Genomic DNA, 7877 nt, shown 5'->3' with positions numbered 1-7877 from the left:
GTATAGAGATATTTCTTATTGTTTCCGTAGACAAGACCTTCCCTTCCCCCTCCCCACCACCGTTGTCGCGCGGTGCACGGACTGCAGCGAAAGAGGGACGAACGGGAAGAGAGAAAAAATAAAACTTATCGTTTTTGATCGCTACCGTTTTCGTACTCTCGTGTATACACCTATACATTATACGTGCATCGATCCCTTATTCCGGAATGACTTGTATAAACGCGTTTTTACGTTAAGGTTTTTATTATATATTATTACGTATACGATTGTATTATAAAACGAAATAATAATCATAATAATAAAAAATAAAGTTGAATTATTATCATTTATTATTATTTCATTTTTTTTTTTTTTTATGGATGCATAAAAACGTTTTTTTTTCTCCTTTTCGTTACCGCCGCACACAATACTGCAGGCATGTGTACAGGTACACACCGGAGGAGGACCGCCTCAATGCGATAATAATTTAATAATAATTATATCGTTTCCGACGGAAAGTCGAAAAAAAAAACGCGAGAATAACGCTCCGTATATTATATTATTATATTGTACGGCAGACGATCAACCTGCACTTATACACACACACACACACACACACACACACACATATATACGTGCACGTTCGGCATGAGTATAACGACTCGCTCGCACAGGTGTACTGTACAGCAGAAGGAGAAGGAGAGGTTCGTATATAATAATAATAATAATAATAATAATAATAATATAATAACAACATAACGTGTAAAGCCACTTTATTCTGACATCTGTGTGTGTGCGTGTGTGCGTGTGTGTGTTTGTACGTTTTCCGCGCGGTGCTACGGCGACGATGAAGACATCTTTTACAATTAGTCTCGGCCGCCGCCGCCGCCGCCGCCGGTGTGAAGACATTAAGTGTGTTGTACGTTTGACAGGCACCCAACACCTCGTAATATTCAACACCTCTCCTGCCCACCCAACCAACCCGGCCCACCGTCTCGTTCTCTCGTGTATATGCGTTTATAATATTATTATTATTATACTTGCTTATTGTTGTTGTTGTTGTTGGTTGTTGTTTTTGTTGTAACGATACACGACGACCGGTCGCGTCCAAATCAGTGGTGTCCAAACACGGTAGTGTAAAGTATATTATAATAATATACTCGTCAGCCGCATAACGACCACTAGGTAGGTAATGCAGGAGGAGCGATAACCTAACGTGTCAATAAGAGATCATTTTTAATTAAACACACTTAAAAAGCTCATAAATTCCCTTTTATAAATACTATTGCGCCTATTTACCATACCCACATCTCGTGTTGTAATAATTGTTCGCCTTAAACGGGCCAATTTTTTTTCTAGTAATTTCACTTATTGTCTTTGTAGATTACGGAAAAAATCTAAACAGAAATAACCAAAATTGTTTTAACCCATATTTTATATATGTTATCATATTTAGGCGATAAATATAAAATACGAGACTTGACGCGGAACGCCTCGAAGAACATGATGATATTTTACCCGCAGGTACAACTACTGAACTGCACGAAAATGGATTCTTTCAAAATAAGGGTACATATTCCGCCCCCCCCCCAAATATAGGGCCCTGTGCAATATATAACATAATATCGTATTAAGTCAAAGCGATTTCAACGGGTTCCTAAATTGTCGGACCAGGTTCCTGGCAAACAATAGACCGTATTATAATAATCATAACTTTACACACACACACACACACACACACACACACAGGTACACACTCCTTGAACTCGTTGGAATGATATCAGACATCACAGCTGCTGATGACGTTAATACATCGCAAAATCGACCGACGATCGGCGCGTAAGCGTTGGCCGTGTAAAATTTCTACCGCAAGTACAACACAAAACTACAATATTATTATATTGTTGTATCGACAGTGGCGCGTTATTGAAAATCCGCCGCCCGCCGAACGAACCCGACGGTTGACGATCGTCAGCTCCGCCAGAACATACCGATCAGACGAAAATGTAATGAAAAGTGGTCTAATGGTAATAAACTACGTCGTATTTATTTTCTTTCCCGCAACGGATGTATGGAAACTCCGGCAGTGCTTGTGTACGACTCAATAATATACAATGTCTCGACTGAAGAGGCTCAAAAATCCCAAAAATGATGGTGTTAGAGAACGTATGGTCATACGTAAATCGGAGAAGTCTGAATGTCTACAGATTTGTGTCTCTTCGTTTCAGTTGACAGCTGGTCACATATTATGACACAACACAATATCGTTATACCCGGGTTGCCACGGTCGTTACGATTATGACGATTTGGACGGTCTGTTCTGACGGTTATTGTTTTTTATTAATTTTTGTACACACTATTCGGGATGTTATGATAACGTATACATAATATTATATAATAATACCTGTCGCTTTTCAATTTCATACTGTGACTCGATTTTCTCCACCGGCGGAGTTTACACGGACGCAATTTCACCTGTTGTTTTTCCCCGACGGAGTTAAAAAAAAAGGCGTTTGCGGCGGAGTTTACATGCGCCCCCGACGACCGACAAACGGCTTGAATCGTCGACCGACCAAAGATTGCTGCACGAGATCTGCTGCGCCGAATCGAGGCCACGACCGGCCAAGTATAGGTACACATTATTATCGGTTTTAATCGTTACTATTTATCATTATTATTATTATTATTATTATCATTATTATTATTATTATCGTCGTCGTCGTCGTCGTCGTCGTCGCAGTACAATATGTGCGTAGAAGCTTCGGTGTTTCTATCCGTTTTCGACAACTCGCCGCCGTCAGTGTACATCATGTGTGTGCGAGCGATGACGGGTTGCCCGTGGAGTATTTAATTACAACGCGCATTCCATCGCTGCAGCGGCCAACAGTCGAGCTGAGTACGTGCCGGTGATTTTTTTTTCATTTTTTTTTTCTCTCCGATCGTTTCCGACACTCCGTGGCTTTCGTTTAATGATATTGAACAACGTGTTCGTATCGTAATAATGATATGCGCGTAATGTGCGCAGTGTGCGGTTAATCAATTACCTGCAAATAGTATATTATTATTTATCGATAATCTCGTTGGCGCGAGCGGATTTGAGAGGACAATACGGCCCGAGACGAAAATTATGCGCCTAACTGCAGTACACACGCACGCCTGTAAGACAAAACAATTATTGTTCATCAAATTAATTTCAGAGTTAGTGTGGTTCGAGCGTTTTCGTCGAAAAATGCTATAATACACTTATCGGGGTTGTCGGTTTTAGACCAAAATCGTACCCTTTACTTGTCAACCAAAGTTAAAAGTTTAGTGTATACTTTATAGGGTTACAAATTATAATACGTGGTTATTAAAAACAAGTTATATATATAATGCGTAGAAAACACAAATGACTATAATAATAAAATATATACAATTTGTATCAATAATTATTAAATATAATGTAATAGACAATTATTAAAAATATAATAATATATTGAAACATTATTTTCCAAGTACCTAATTATTAGACTTTTTGGTTGGGCCGAAAAGGGGAGGGTGTGAAAGCATTTAACGATTTTATGAGCGGAGACGCGGAGTGGAGTATCTCACATTCAGCATTGGAGGTAAATCGTTTGCCCACTACTCCGCTCATCTAAACATTAAATACACATAATTATTAAACTAGTAGTTTCATCATACTCTATTCTCACTCACTCAAGTTTGGTAGCTTATACCATAGACAAAAAATACCATCGCGATAAATAACCGTCGATAAACGATGAGCGTCTAACAAAATCAAACATTTAAAAAATGTAGGAAAATACAATCTCGTCCCAAAATGTTGTCGCCACCAAACTTATAAATAGCTCTTGAGTCATAGCCCGTGAGCATATTCTAAATCGTCGGGGGTTCGAAAAACGATTACGAGATGGAAACTATAGTTTTTCCAGTTTTCGTCTTGCAGCATATAGTATAAGCAGTGTTCGAGAGGAGACGATACAATACGTTTTTTTTCAGTTCGTTCAACGGCCCACAATCGAAATATCATAAGCGAGCAACCATTTTAAGCAGTATTGTTAAATAATATATAATAATATCATCGAGTACTACCTATCCCGGGCACTTTTGAAATAATAACGCATGTCAAACCTTTGCAGCGAATATATCTGCCTATTTCCGCGGACTCATCTGGCCAAGTCTCGAATGGCCGAGTATAAAGTTCCGTGGCTATGGAATATGGACCACGACGTGTCTGCGAGTGTATCGACATTGATTTTACAACGTAATAAAATACTATAAAATTTGTCATAAAATCAATGATATTAAAAACAATGCGATATTACAATATTAGCTATCCGACAGACTTTCCGACGGAAAAACGCACGAAACGCGTGAACGATGTTGTTATTGCACCATTCGCACCTATGGTATTATCAAAATCGTCTCTCATTTATCGCGTGTCGATATTTTTTGTGCATAAAAACCCAATTAAATTTATCTCGTGTTCGGCGCAACGTATGTATCGTATAGGTATGCATGCATTACATATTATAGTATATCTCCGTAGTGCTAGGGGGGGGGGGGGGGGGGGGGGGGGGGGGGGGCGAGGGGGGCTGCAGCCGTTAGGTTGATTCGTTTCTTGTAACGTTATTATTCGGACGAAGACGAGCTGAGGTGAACTTGATTTCTCAATAAGACCGCGTCAATTATTCTTCCTAAATTACACCTATCATATATTATTATGTATACCTATATAGGTACTGCACCTGGCATAATTAGTGTGTAATAACGTAATAATAATAATTAAAAAAAAAAAAGAAACTATAGAAGCGAAAGAATAATAATAATATAATATATGTTATTATCATAACAATATTATATGCATAATACAGATGTTAAGCCAACTGAATAAAAAATACAAATCCAATAAACGTCTAATTGAGTACCTATTAGCATAGGAATATACTAAAATGTGTTTAAAAAGGTATAATGGTATCCTTTAACTTTTGCAATCAGTTCATGTATAGTGATCTCTGACTAACGTTAATAAAAATGAGTTATTGACGTTGTCGAGCAGAATTTATGAAAGTAAATATGTGTTAGCGGAGTTCAAAAATAACACACGTGTTTTTGCGGTTAGTAAAAGTTTACTGAAATCGTTAGAAATCTGTTGACAGGGCGGAAAGTCTTTGCCCAAGGTGCATTATATAGTTACGTTGATACGAGATTACAGTACAACCGGGAAATGAACTTAGAGTGACGGCGATGTTGAGGACCAGGCCCGACGACCAAACTAAGTGATGACGGTATATGATGGTAAGACCAATTCTATTTCTATGGGGGAAAGAGGATCGTATTTGTGGAGAATCTGCTCTTGCATATACACGGTGTAGAGACTTGGAGGTGGATCGAAGGAGTCGTTGTTGTAGAAACGTTTTCACTCTTATTCGTAGATATTAGCTAATTCTACGAACTGTGAACAGGAATGAAGTTAAAGTATTATTGTTTTAAATATTGGCTGTATGATATATTTATAAATATATATATATATATACATCGTTATAATTAAAATTTGGTCGTCTCAATATTCTTGGAATCGGCGATCGATTATAAATATGTCATTTTCGAGGTTTCAGAATTGCTGCTACTCTGGGCGTTGCTTCCATTGGTGCCGACTCCATAATATTATCAGAGCAATATACTGCGGCGATGTTTATTAGTTTATTACCTATATCATAGGAAAACGACTCCGTCGGATTACTACATCAGTTACTGCGACTGATCAATATAGTGACTTTCTTATATCCTTGTTTGTACTTATCCTATCATAAAAAATATAATGAAAATTGTTTTCCGCAAACTGATCAAGTTTGACTTGCGGACTTTTCATCATTAAATAAATTATGACAACGTTGAGCATATTGTTTAAGTATAGGGCTCAATAATCGTGTTTAATCTTTCCGGGTCGACGGTGATGAATCTTTGAGCAATTTCAAGTATGTGCTCGACCAAAAAGGTACAACTCAAACCGTTCAATAGTCATTAATAATATTTTAATTAAAATATCATATTACCTATATATATATATATATATGTATATCGTCTATATTATATTGTTGCGGCAGTACCTTACAATTTTCCCGAACTGTGCACGCCACCGCCGCGTTATTGTTAAGTGCAAATTAAATCAGATGGGAAGAAAAACGGAGACATCTGAGGGAGAAATTTTCTCCGGAGACCTCTTCTCACGACGCAATATCGTATGCAGGCGCAGGTATACGCGTCGCATACAGGTGAAAATCATTAGCCATTCGTGATGATTCGGCATTTATATTTTGGTCGTCGGAGCTGATCATAACTCACGAGGTAATGACGGATGGCGCCCTGCCGGTGTGTGGAATTACAAATTGTAATTTAATACACATATTTCCATCGGTGAGCACCGTACCCAAAACAATGGTGGGATGATATCATAATGTTTTCGTTTGCGGTGAGTTGCATTCCAACAATGTGATATTGTTTTATATTGGCCGTTTTGAAAACCAGCAGAATACGATAATAGATTGAGCTATTTGGGGTAGGTATAATATTATAATATCATATTGTTTTTCCACTGAACAATTGGTTTTGTTTTTTGTTTCTTCGCTTGTATAACCCCTAACCCCTAATCTAACCTAACCTTGTAAGACGATTATTGCAAAAACTAATAATATTAATATAATATTTATTATTTTGCACCAATATAATAATCGCCCTTTAACATATAACTGTTGCTCGACAAACGATAAACGGATTTCTTTATATGTTATGTGTTTTTATAACGTGTGAAAACAACAAAATTAACCTATTGGGATATTAATTAATCATACTTATTCAAATTGATTTATTAGAAGTAGTTTTAATTTGAAAAATCGAGTGGATTATAATAATAATAATAATAATCACTCGCAAAACAGATACTATACGTATATATCGAACGTTTGTTTCAAACACATTATAAATCTCCGTGCGTTTTTTTTTTTTTTTTTTAATTAAAATATTCGAATCAATTTCAGTAGTCAAACCTGTTCTGAAATCACCATCATTCTTCGGTTTTACAACAAACAACTCGTGTTACACAATGTTCTAATTATTATTGAAAAATAAAATAGTCTTCAAATATTTGTAATCGAATAACAAACTTGTCGGACGTGTAAAATATTTTTATAGGTACTTAATATGATTCGTCCAACGTAAAGATTTTGTTTTCGGCATTCCGTATGATGAAGGGAAATGAGTAGCCCGGCCGACTACATATTATTACCTACTAAAACAAACTGCAGTGAGCCGGAAAATGACTTTATTCCGAAAATAATATGTAAATCGACCTGGAGAGGTTTCTATATATACATATACATATATGAATATGAGTAATAGAAATATGTATAGCAATAATAATATACGAGTACCCAGTGCACGAATTTCTCTGCACGACAGGAGCAGGTCATCGCCGACATAGGTGCGAGTCGCCGTTCAAATGGCACTTGGCGAATTTTCCTCACACTCGTCAGTGCAGACGAACTGTAAGTATTTCGTATGAAAATCCCGTTGGTCGTATAATAATGGTATAATATCACGTGCAGTCGTCGCCAGCACTTTTCAGAGTCCTATTTATATGCCTATTCCATACCCACCCTGCACCCTGCGATAATCCGAAATAAAAGCATTCACTGTAATAATATTTATTGACTGTAACTACCGGCCGTTGTTTTTACTGCTCGTCACAGAGACTGTTTTGAGGACTACACGGTGGCGAATACAACGGTAAATACCCCTCCCCCCCCCTTGAGCTTATTGTACTAACATTTATTACATTGTGACTTGGGAGAAATACTATATAGTTATATGCAGCGCTACGTATCGTTACAACGATAATA

This window comes from Myzus persicae, unplaced genomic scaffold (assembly GCF_001856785.1).
Source record: "Myzus persicae strain clone G006 unplaced genomic scaffold, MPER_G0061.0, whole genome shotgun sequence".
Taxonomy (NCBI): domain Eukaryota; kingdom Metazoa; phylum Arthropoda; class Insecta; order Hemiptera; family Aphididae; genus Myzus; species Myzus persicae.
This window is presented reverse-complemented; position numbering follows the sequence as displayed.